Source organism: Trachymyrmex septentrionalis, unplaced genomic scaffold (genome assembly GCF_001594115.1).
Source record: "Trachymyrmex septentrionalis isolate Tsep2-gDNA-1 unplaced genomic scaffold, Tsep1.0 scaffold308, whole genome shotgun sequence".
Classification (NCBI taxonomy): domain Eukaryota; kingdom Metazoa; phylum Arthropoda; class Insecta; order Hymenoptera; family Formicidae; genus Trachymyrmex; species Trachymyrmex septentrionalis.
Genome location: NW_017305472.1, coordinates 18,320 through 32,280, shown reverse-complemented (window position 1 = coordinate 32,280; position 13,961 = coordinate 18,320).

Genomic DNA, 13,961 nt, shown 5'->3' with positions numbered 1-13,961 from the left:
ATATATATATACAGACATAGATTTATAATTTATATAGTTTTACCTAAATGTGTTAAGGATAGTTTTAAGTCACAAACTGATTTCTATAGATTCGAAGTCTCTATAGATTTGATCAATTTTTGACGATATATATTGGAGTTTGCTATCAATATTAAAGACGTACATACAACCATTTATATAATCTGACATCAAGCTACATCTATAATAAGACTGGAAATTTCTTAATATAAATTAATTCCTAAAGACTCCTTAATGATACAAAATGGTTGGATATAACAGGACAGTAGGAAACAAGCACGGTAATTTTTGTCAAACCAATACAGTTAACAAAACAACTTTTATAATAATTAATCCGCTAACATATTTCGGCTCACTTCTGATTCTCAGAGAAAATATGATGTGTAATTACAAAAAATTTTTTTACAAACTAATTCATTTCAGTGAGCTACCCTTCCACGTATTAACGAAAACTATAATGTAAAAACGAACTCTAATAACAATCTAAAATGTATTAAAATTATTAAAAGGTAAATTTGTTGGAAGTAAAAACGATTTATTGTAAAATAATAAAATGTAGCTCACTAAAACAAAAATTCACCATATCGCAAACACTTTCTATCGGTTTAGTCAAAAACCAGTCTTTGACTATTCAGCGAATCAATGTCAATTATGTTTAAATTAATGAATAACTTTTAATACACCTAAAACGTTAATCGCAAAGAAAAACAAAAAAAGAAGGGCAAAAAAACTTTGATATCAATTATAGTCCAGACGGACATCAAAACCAAAACTGAATCTTTAATAATTTAATCTTAATGTAACAAAGAATATACACTGATTAACTGGCAATAACAACGTTTCGAAATTTATAGTCCGTCTACAATTGGAAAGTAGGCCTTGGAAAGCCCCTCTGCAGGTTGAGGTCATGTCTCTGTCACCTGATGTGTAGCATCTCTGACATCAATCTCTTCCTGTACTGGGGTTTGTCATCCAAAATTGCAATATTTTTCCAATCGAATTCGTGGTCCTCTTCCAATCGGTGATTATTGCGATGCGAGCTATGGGACAAACAGGAAGACAGCTGAAGACGAGAATAGTTGAACACAGGAATCACATTCGGTGGAACACAACCACACATTCGGTCATAACTAATCACCGATTGGAAGAGGACTACGAGTTCGATTGGAAAAATATTGCAATTTTGGATGACAAACCCCAGTACAGGAACAGATTGATGTCAGAGATGCTACACATCAGATGACAGAGACTATAATTAATATCAAAGTTTTTTTGCCCTTCTTTTTTTGTTTTTCTTTGCGATTAACGTTTTAGGTGTATTAAAAGTTATTCATTAATTTAAACATAATTGACATTGATTCGCTGAATAGTCAAAGACTGGTTTTTGACTAAACCTATAGAATTTAAGTGTTTGCAATATGGTGAATTTTTGTTTTAGTGAGCTACATTTTATTATTTTACAATAAATCGTTTTTATTTCCAACAAATTTACCTTTTAATAATTTTAATACATTTTAGATTGTTATTAGAGTTCGTTTTTACATTATAGTTTTCATTAATAGGTGGAAGGGTAGCTCACTGAAATGAATTAGTTTGTAAAAAAATTTTTTGTAATTACAACATCATATTTTCTCTGAGAATCAGAAGTGAGCCGAAACATGTTAGCGGATTAATTATTATAAAAAGTTGTTTTATTAACCGTATTGGTTTGCACAAGAATTATCGTGCTTGACTCCTATTGCCTTGTTATATTCATTTTGTGGAAATTTCTTTTTTTATTCATACTGACTGCTCTTTCTCGCTATTAACCAATGAATTGGTTCGGAATTATGGTTCATCATTACATCGCCTGATAAGTTTGATTATATATAATATAGTTATATATAATATGATTATGTTATACTGTCTTTTGTAATAAGGTGAGATGAGGACTAAGCATAGTCGAAACGTACCGTTGAAATATATCGTTGGAAAATTATAATTTGTGAATAATAAATATTATTTATTACCTAACTATAACTTGTTTAATATATTGGCCTGGGTTTACTATTTATTAATTTTGTTGTAAGTTATACGAGCGAAAAGAATTGACCTTAATTTATGTTGTAAAAACACTATTTTTTTTACTTGCATCTTTTTGGGCAAGCAAAAATTTGCCCTTTTTTGGAAGATATTGAAAAAGATCTCATTTTTGTCCAAAAGAATGTAAGTAAAAGAAATAGTGATTTTTGTAGGTTTTGACTTTCTGAATATGATAAAATTATTAAAAAATTTGTAACATTTGAGAAACACCTGGAAAAGTAAGCAAGAATATTGAAATTTGTTTAAATATATCATGTCTATGTTTAATTTTTAAGATGTCCTTTATTGATCCCGAACTTTTTATTAAAATAATCGTATTCAGAAGGAGGAATTTTATTAATATTATCGAAATCTATAAAAAAATGCTATCCCTTTTATTGATACCTTTGTAACTTTACTTGTGGACAAAATCGACTTCTTTTTAACATCTTCTTTTAACCCTAGTATGGTATTGTTATTTTTGGTTACCTTCCTGCTAACATTAGTTTGTGAAACCTTGCAACTTTATCACGCTATATCTCTGGACTGAATACGTATTTTTTAACTCAAAACGTGTGAAATTTATACCTGGAAGTCAGACAAAGACCGATAAATATGAATTAAATAAATAATATTTTATTTTCAATTAATTAGAATGTTTCAAAAAAATTTGGAAAAGTTCGCAAAAAATGACTATCTTGGATAAAAAAATTTTCAATTTTTAAATTTAATGTTCAAGCAAAAACCCGTAAAATTTGTTTAGTTGTCTCTTTGGACTAACAAAAATAAATAATACGATGTAAATCGCTCAAAAAAGTGTAATTATTTGAACTATTGAAAATCGACATTTTTGAAGAATTTACATATTTTAAGTTTACAATTAATAAATAAAATTTTACTATTTGAACAATATAAAAGAGTAATAATATAAGTAGATAAAGGATTGTATAAATATTATAGTATACATAATTAAGTTTATTAGGATTTAGTTTAGAAGATGATGCAACACTCGCTCTAAAGCAATAAATCTGCTCCGGCCGAGCAATTTCTGAAAACTGAAAAATTATAAAATTTCTGCTATTTATTATATTAAAATATAATTCTTTTTAGTTCTTGAAATATAATTCATTTTCGTGTACTTATTTTTATACTATAAATTCAGTAAACATATATTTAATAAAAAATAAAGAAGTATCCAGAATGCCGAAAACTTACAAGCTAATCACATGTAGATCCTAAGTGCCTTCTTTGAACTTTCGTGCATTCTCATCGAGAATAACGCAAAAAAAATCCTTGCAGGTTTATCATATCAGTTAAAGTTTTGGTAAAACTGCAGAAAAGGGAAGCACCCGCCGATGACTTTGACATATGTTGTCAAGGTCATCATCCTGATTAACCTCCAACAAGTTTTAGCTCGCTGTCCATTAAAAAGTAATTAACAAAAAAAGTTTAAAATAATGTCTTATTTGTGCTATAATGAAAGTTGTAAACTAATATAGAATCTCGCTTTTGTTGAAAAGTGTATTTGTGGATCTAATGGTGGAGTGAAAGTCATTTCGCGCGCGCGATTTAGGTTTTTAAGAAAATCTAACTCTAACCCAACTCCTTTTTAGTTTGAGGTGGCCTTCATTTCGCGTGGAAGATTGTAAATCCATGTCGTTTTGCATTAAAAAACCTAACTCTAACCCAACTCATTTTTTACTTTCGCGTGGAAAGTTGTACATTCAAGAAGCAAAGTTCTACTAGGTTTACAACCTTCCACGCGAAATGGGGACCACCTCGCTCCAAAATGGATTGGGTTAAGATTAGGTTTTTTTAACGCAAAATGATCCCACCTCCCCCTCTGCTTGGGAGCGCACAACTTCCACGCGAAGTGACTTTCGAAATGATGACCCTGAGTGATTTCCAACAAGACTTCGAAAGTTGCTTCATGTGGAAGTGCTCTGCCCCCCCCCCCCACCAAGCAGGGCGGTGGGGAGTAGTGGGGTGGAAGTTGCTTTACGTAAGCAAGGAAAGCTAGGATAGTTTCTAATATTATATATAGCAGAAATAAAACGTTATTTTTTTCAAACTTTTTTTGTTAATAACTTTTTAACGAATAACGAGCTAAAACTTGTTGGAGATTACTCAAGGTGATGACCTTGACAACATATATCAAAGTCAAGGTCGTCGGCGGGTGCTCCCCTTTTCTGCAGTTTTACTAAAGTTTTTTTTCAGCATCAATCTCAAATTATATTATAAAAAAGGGTTTTCAAATTATATTATAAAAAAGTTGCAGCAATGTAAAAAATCCCATACGGTACGCATGAATATCATACTACGGTTAAAATATCGATTCAAATTTATCTTGCATAATACAAATGTCTGCAATTAGGTCTCATCCAAACTCGCATTGCAAAGATTTCTATATGAGTCTTTAGATGTTTAACTTGTCAAAACTCGTAGCGAACATGATAATTACGCTGATAAATTAAAAAAATTAGCATCATTTAGTGTCCTATAAAGACTAAACTATAGTTGCTCGAGACTTTTACTTATTAAAACTTTTAATCCTAAGCACTAAAATTTAAAATTACAAAATTTGAACGAATTTTATCAGGAGACAATTTTTTATAAGGTAGAGGAGATCGGGGCCAAAAGTGGACAGCGGGGTTAAGCGTTTGAATTTTGAATGGCAAAAATATATCTTATGAGTTTCCAATTTATATTGTAGATAGATGACATCGTGTGTCTTTTACCAACAAAATTTGGTTAATTTAAGTTCGCGTTATTATGTTTAGGTCAAACGTGTTTTTGATAGTCAAAAGTAATTTTTGAGATTTTATTTTTCAAATCATATCATTTTTTGTGTATATAGATGAAATGAAGTTGCAAACACCGAAACTTTTTATTGCTATCTTGTAATCTTATAATCATTCTATAAAACGCTAATAATCATTTGATCGTTAAAATCGTTAATTTTATTATTGAAAACTGCAATTGAAAAAAGGTGGCTACTTAATAAAGAGCTTCCCTATATACTTTAAATTTATTTCCTATTTATAATATTAAAAAATTATTATTTAAATTATCAAATTAATTTGTTGAAAGTAAGAAAATGATTGAATAAACTGGAAATTTCAATAGGGATTAAACGTAGTACAAATGTACCTACATTAATTGAATGGCTTTTTATAACAATGGAATAATTCACATTTTGTAAAAACGAACAATAAATGTGTTTATCCTATTTGAGTTTATTTTCTATTTTTATAAAATGTGAATTAGATCATTGTTGCAATAAGCCTTTAATTGTCTAAAAAGAAAAGAAGAAACATACAATTTTAATTTCAGACTATTTTTTTCTTTTACAGAATGGTTGAATACAATAAGGCAATAGGAGTCAAGCACGGTAATTCTTGTGCAAACCAAATGGTTAACAAAACAACTTTATTAATATAAAGATTATGCGTTTCGCGAGACACGGAGGAAACCCGCGAAACGTATAATCTTTATATAGAAAGCACCCATGAAAACTTTATTAATAATTAATCCACTTACAAGTTTTGACTCACTTTTGAGCCATCCTTAGAGACAGTATAATGTTATCATTACAAAAAAAAAATTTTTGCTTTTACAAACTAATTATTTCAGTGAGCCACTTCCACCTATCAATGGAAACTATAATATAAAAACGATCTTTGATAACAATCTAAAATGTAATAAAATTATTAAAAGATAAATTTTTTGGAAGCAAAAACGATTATAGAACAATAGAAGATAATTCATTAAAACAAAAATTCATTATATCGCAAACACTTAAATTTTATTGGTTAGTCAAAATCCAGTTTTTGACCTTGCAGCGAATCAGTATTAATTATGTTGAAATTAATAGATAACTTTTAATACACTTAGAACGTTAATCGCAAAGAAAAAGAAAAAAGAAGGGAAAAAATTCTGATATTAATTATAGTCGGTATCAAATTCAATCAGATATATTCCCGGATACTAATGATATCCAGCTATCCGGTCAGGTAGTAAAAAAGTGCCGAATAATATTGAATATCGGATACTTTCTGGATATCCGGTTCATCTCTAATAATTTGTGTCGATATGCGATAAGCACCGCGTTTACTTTTGCGTCGAATGTTCTGGGTTAGAATAAAATCAATGTTATATGTTTTTGTACTTTTTGTAATATTTTTACATATTTTTGTAATTATGTGCCCAAAAATACTTTATTCATAAATTACTACTTTATTCTAAATAACAAATCAAAGGACTCTTTCTATACAAAACAAATAATAATAAGTAACGGGCAAAGTAAGAATCGACACATTTTCTTTGAAATTAATAAAAGAATATGTTACAATTAACAGAGGTAAAATTACATAAAGCAAAAATAAAATCAAAATTAAGAAAATAATTACAAGTTACAAGTTTCGGCTACCGGATTGAGCCCTCTTCAGACATTAACATAACAAAAAAATCGTAGAATAAAATCAATTATTGCAAATGATCGCATATACAAAACATTCACAGTTCGGGTGAGTCTTTATGTAGAGTTCGACATTATTTCCGTACGATTGAACAGTCAAATGTATTAAAAATATCTTGGCAAAGCTCTAGTTGATAAAAAAGATAAATTAAAAACTTACCACAAAAAGATCTACGCGTAAATAAATTAATATATCGGAAATCTAATAAAAAATAATAAAAACTCACCAGAAATTATATGTAAAAAATTCAAACGAGCGTGTCCAAAAAGGAATAAAAAACTCTTGGAATATATACAGAAAGAAGGAACGCAGACATGTAAGACAGACATTACGTGTCAATTGTTATGTACGTTCAGTAGTGTGGATCAACACAGATTGAAAGAGGAGATGGACTGTTAGTATCAGAAAGTCAAACTTTATTTATGATGGGAATTACTTTATTCTTTTTTACTAAATATATTAGGTCAAATAAATCATTAATTGTGTTTTTTCTTTCTCATTCATTTCGCAAAATAAATACCATTTTTTTAGAATATCCAGTATTGGACTTAACTTTATTTAAAAAAATGCTATCTCAAAAGTAACCCTAAATTTTTAGCAAAAAATATTAAAAATTAAATAAATATACGGTTTATTTGTTTAAAAAGAGTATACTTCCTAAATTTTAACTAATTTTTTTTTAGTATATTTACAGTAAAATTTCACCATAACTACAATTACATCTGTTTTTAGAAGTTTTGAGATATATCCAAACAAAATTTGAAAGCAAAATATTGAAAACTCTAGGAATAGTATACATTTTTTCACGTTGGGGTCCAATTAATCCCGTGTGGCATTTACGTAATTTTTTTGAAGTGGCATTTAATGATTAAAATTAAATTATTAAAGATTCAGATTTGGTTTTGATGTCCGCGCGTCTGGACTATAATTAATATCAAAGTTTTTTCCCTTCTTTTCTTTCTTTTTCTTTGCTATTAACGTTTTAGATGTATTCAAAGTTATTCATTAATTTCAACATAATTGACACTGATTCGCTGAATGATCAAAGACCAGTTTTTGACTAAACCTATAGAATTTAAGTGTTTGCAATATAGTGAATTTTTGTTTTAGTGAATTACCTTCTATTGTTTTACAATAAATCGTTTTTGCTTCTAAAAAAAATTTACCTTTTAATTTTAATACATTTTAGATTGTTATTAGAGTTCATTTTTATATTATAGTTTCCGTTAATAGGTGGAAGTGGCTCTCTAAAATGAATTAGTTTGTAAGAAAAAAAATTTTTTTTTTGTAATTACCACATCATATTGTCTCTGAGGGTGGCTCAAAAGTGAGCTAAAATATGTAAGCGAATTAATTATTATTAAAATTATTTTGTTAACCGTATTGATTTGCATAAAAATTACCGTGTTTGATTCCTATTGCCCTGTTGTATCCAAACATTTTGTATCATTAAGGAGTCTTTAGGAATTAATTTTTCTCTATTACATTATATTATATCATTTATAATACTATAACCATTAGATTTTGTTTAAATAATAAATAACAAGTAGACTAGATATAATAAAATAGTAAATTTAAAGATTAAATACAAAGTAATAAACAGACGTATGAAAGCCGAGTCGCATTTAACAAGGAAGGATTACGCTCTGCTCTTCTTCTTTTACTTAAATTTTTACATAAAAAGCTTATTTCTGCATAAAAAAAATAATAAGAGCATCTTAAAATAAAAACATTGAACTTTTTTTTTCCTTTTTAATGAATACTACGTTCATCTTTTATGAGCAGTCAAAGTCAAAAGGATCATTTTTAGTTCAATGTTGATCAACTCGATGAAAAAAAATCGTACGTTTATCAAAAAAGCAAATTAAAGATAAAGATTCACGCTTTCGAAAGCTATAAACAGTATTTGTGCTCGACTTCTCATTTACGACATGAAACTTGCAAAGTTCACAAAAAAATTTTGAAATTTAACGGATCATCGTTTGTAATCATGTAGCTCTGTAAAAATCAACCAAATCATTATTTAAAGTACAGATCTGAAAAGTAGAGATTTCAGTCTACAAAATGCTTTTTTGAACGTCTCATTATGTGTGTGTATTTCTGTAGAAGTTACTCATTTAAAGTTTACCCATTTTTCAAAGATGTGAGAAGCTTTAATTTCCGCGCGTAGTGTACTATATCAATTATATTTGTTTTAATTATAGTTGTAGGGCAAGTCAATAAGTTCTTAGAAAATCTGTCAGAGTTCACTCGCAATGTCATGTCACATTATTTTTTGACAAATAGCATCTTTCAGCTGATTACTGTCAAACTTAGAGCAGAATTCATCGCGTGGTTTCATTTCTGTAGACGATTAAAGCGAACAATCTTTGCATTTTTTGCAAACTGGAACGAGTTTCGTGCAGTGATTAAATTTACATATGAAAGGTTTAACGCCGAAAGAAATCAAAGCCGAATTGGATAATGTTCATAGCACGTCTGCATCAGCGTTTGCGACTGTATACAATTGAATGAATTTAAACGATTGTACATCCACATGTGATGCACCTCGTTCGGGATGTCCAATTGAGGCTGCTACGCCAGAAATCATTGATAAAGTCCACGATATTGTTTTGACTGATCGACGAGTGAAAGTGCGCGAGCTTGTTGAGACCATAGGCATATCACATGGCACAGTGATTTCAATTTTGCACGAACAGTTGAGTATGAAAAAGCTATCGGCAAGATGGGTGCTGTGTTTGCTCACTGTGGACCATAAGCGCGACCGTGTGACGATTTCAAAACAATGTTTAGAGATGTTTCAATGTAATCCAGATGAATTTCTGCGTCGATTCATTACTGTGGATGAAACATGGATCCATTACTTTACACCCGAGACGAAGAAACAGTCAAAACAATGGATGAATCAGCACCGGATGAACCAGCTCCGAAGAAGGCGAAGATCGTGAAGTCGGCCGGAAAGGTAACGGCCACAGTTTTTTGGGGTGCACGCGACATAATTCATATCGATTATCTTCCGTCGAAGCAAACGATCAATGACGATTATTACGCAGCCTTATTGGACCGTTTCAACAACATTTTAAAGAAAAAACATCCCCATTTGGCAAAGAAGAAAGTGCTCTTCCATCAAGACAATGCACGGGTTCACACGTGCCTGGTACCGATGGCCAAATTCAACGAATTCCGCTACGAATTGCTTCCCCATCCAGCATATTCGCCAGATTTGGCCCTCTACGACTATTTCCTGTTTCCAAACCTGAAATGGTTCGGAGGAAAGAGATTCATCACTAGAGAGCAGCTTATTACCAAAAGAGGCTTATTTTGAAGAGTTGGACAAATCATATTATTTGGATGGCTTGAAAAAGTTGGAGAATCGTTGGATCAAGTGTATCGAGCTGAAAGGAGACTGTTGAAAAATAAAAATAAATCGATCCAAAAAAATATGTTTTACTATGTTTTTCTAAAAACTTATTGACTTGCCCTCGTATGTTATTTTGTTATAATTTATTTATATTAAAGAAATTCATTAAAGAATTTCATTTTATGTTATAAATAATATTTGTAAAGGAAATTTTAGATTGCATTTTTCAAAAATTTATGCATAGTTTCCATTTAATTTATATTTACGAATTTTGGCACAACGCATTGTGAAGAGAAGCTAGTCATTTTCTTATGCATTTATTTAAAAATTATAACAGAATAAAAATAATATGACAATTAAACAAACGAGTTTAGTTACTTATGCTTATATTTTATAGTAAAAACATGATATATAAATTTGTCAATGCATTAAACACATACACGCAACAAATACATAATTTACATACACATAATTTTTTGATTTTGGAAACTTTTTGAGTATGTTTTATTACAAGCATAAGGCATTTTTAATGATGATCGTTTTTTTGCCACAAAGTGATGAACGTGATCATTATTGAAATTAATTACGATGGAAAAATAAAAAAAAATTAATTAATACAAAGCATAAATCTTATATACATGGGTTGTGTTCCAAAATTAACTGTCAATGCTGAAAAACTATATATATGTAACGTATTATACATAATGTATGTAACGTAAATTTCAGGTTTTTACTGGCAGTGAATTTTGGGGTGCGTGCATGATGCATTATTTGTCTTTGTTGTTTATCAATTAATAAAGAAGGATAAAACAATATATCATACGTTTCATGCGTAACTATGGAAGTAGAACGCACTCTTGGAATACAGTCATGGATGCCCTTTTTTCGTTCGATAGAAAGAGACAGTAAATGCGTTGTATCTTCTATCCTTCGTTATACCAAATGTACGATGCGCATGCTCGAAATGACATGAAAAATGATCAACAATTTCAAATATATTAAGAGGTGACATTTTAACTGATAGGTTATAATTAACGAAGTTAATAAAGACGAAGTCTTACAAAAATGATAAGATGCTATGTGTTTATTGGAGGAAGAATGACAATATTTCCTTTTATTTGTGAATACTTAATAAACGATTATGATTTAAAATATAATAATAAAACATGATTTAAATTTATACATATTTATATGATATGCTCGAGTTTGCGCAGTATATTTTCATAAAAAGATAGAAGATATATTTTCTTGCCCTATCAACTCGGTCCTCTAATTATAGCTATAAGGTGTATCCATATATAAGATCTATGGTAAAAAGATACATATTATTATGTTATGTTACAAGATACGAAGATGATTCTTTCAATATGTAAATAATAATATTTAATGAACATTTCATATGTGTATGATGTATACAAGTAAATGTACGATATCATAGTCTTAGAAAATCACTAGGCTTCATCTTGTTTGCATTTGTTCTTTAAGAAATAATGGCGTAAAGATATTTGATAACTCTGGCCTGTGTAATATGTAATGCTGTTATGTTCATATATCTGTATATATTTTTTGCACTAATATGTAAAGATATTGTGAATATGGATTTTTCAGTTTATATATATATAATTTTATGTAATCAAATTGCATTCGGAAACATATTAGAAAAAAAAAGCAAAACTAGCCATAATTTTTTTTAACTAATATTATGTGATAAAAATGACATTGTTTTCTACTAAATTATATATTTAAACACTTTATTATTTATAAAAATATGTAATTGTACTGAAATTGTGTTCCTAACTATGATGTTATCATGTGTGTATATTACATGTAAACAAAGTATCTTAATAATAAATGACTTCTATACTTATATGAAAAAAAAAACACTTCCCTTTTAATATCTCTTTTATAAAATGTAATTCTGCAAAAACGGATTGAAAGCAAGTAGGGAAATTTAACACTGTGAGAGATTTCTTACATTTCATACGTATAAAACGTATAAAACATATATTGTATATGTTAAAATTTTAAAACACATTTCATATGAGATACAACACAGTGAGCATTGCATAATTGGATCACTGGACCAATTAATATTCTTCTTAAGGCTCGTGAATAATCGCCATTGCCATGTTGGAATTATAACATCAGAAGCGAGGAATGACACCCAGGTAGCAAACTGTAATCGTTTTGATGTTGATAGTCATTTTTAATTATTGACGTCATGTGATCTACTTAAGATGTAATAATGACGTTATCTTTTTTACCAATTAATAAAGTCATTTATTCATGACGTCAATAAATTTACGTCATACTTCTTGACGTCAGATAAATGACTAATCGACAACGTACTGGTAACGTTATTAGTGATCAATTAATAACATCATTCATTTATGTCGTTAATAATACGAAAATAATGACGTATTTTTAATAACGTTGGTTAATATGACGTTATGTGGCTGTGGCAAGTCCACGTCACTTTTACGATGATAGGACGTCAGATTTGTTAAGAATGACCAATTAATTACGCCAAATAGACGATACCTTGCTACCTGGGACGTTTATTTATGTATGCCATGTAAACCATTTGTAAATGCTATTTATAAATAAATTTGGACAAATCTAAATGATGATATCGCTTTAAAACATTTGTAAAAACTGTCTTTTCCTCTTTTGATAGTCAATAAATGATCTTAAAAGGTACGTAAAGAGAGCCTCTTTTCGGGCAGGAAACACACGGTCTGACAGCTGTTAAAATATATATTTTTACGTATAAAATTCCAAGATAACTGTAGTTTCCGTCTATTTTTAGAACTTTTATAAGTATGAGACAAATTACATTTTCATAATTAAGGCTACATTCCAAAACTTCCTCTCCGAGGAAGATTTTATTCTATATGCTATAGTATACATTACGTGTACTATAGATTTCGAGTAAAATTTTCTTCAGAAAGGACGTTTTAGGACGTAGCCTAAGTAAATAATAATGGCATGCAACACAAATTTCATTAAAATATTAAAAGGGAGTGTTTTATTAATGAACAAAATGAAGAAATATTTTACGAGACTAATCTTTTGAGGTTTCTCACATAACACTACCAAATGGACAATGTAGGTTATATTTCCCTCTAAATTTCTGCTCTCAACTCTTTAAATGGAACATTGAAACAGTCATTTAAATAGAAAGAGAGCAATAAAGAAGGAGAGAATGAGACGGGGCAACTTGCTTATTTCGCGCATGCGCACTCCATTTTGGTCACACAAAACCGGGAGAGTTGCGCTACTATATATACTGTGCGGACGTCAAGCTGTGAGCAAAACTGAGAGAAGATGTATTTCTGTCCGCTTCTATCCTCTTTTGGCACATGCGCAAAAAGAAGAAAAGTTACTGAGCGGGATAGAAATGTACATCTGTCTCTCAGTCTTGCTCACACTTTCTACTCATTAGTTGGATAGGCTATTCCCCCTCCAGTAGTATAAGCTCTATGGATCTTAAAAAGTCACGAATCAATCAGAATGAATTAGCGTTTTAAGACATTATTTAGACGGTCTTGAAATAAGAGTCGACTATGAATACCTATATTATGAATACCTATATTAATAAAATAGCGCAAAAATCCGCCATATTGAACCTACTAATCATACCTATATACTAATAATACTAAGCGCTTATTGGATTACAGACAACTACTCGTAGATCCAAAATGACGGTTGAAATAGGAAAGTTATCGGTATTTCAGTTTAGATTAAAGAAATGCCCTACTTTTTATTGATATAGAGCTTTACTATATTACAGCCTGTAATATACGTATATACATACACACACGCATGCACACGCGCGCGCACGCATTAAAATCACTCTAGTAAGAGTCGAGACAGCAAGCGGTCTTCTTCGTGATTGGTATCGTCATGTTTCAGTTTGTTAATATGTTAGTGAATGTAAGTTAATTGATGAAAGCAATTTTTATAGGTATAGAACCACGTTTGTCGAGATGGTGACGCCGGGGCGTTTTTTCGCTTTGATCTGAGTTAATTATTTTAAAATA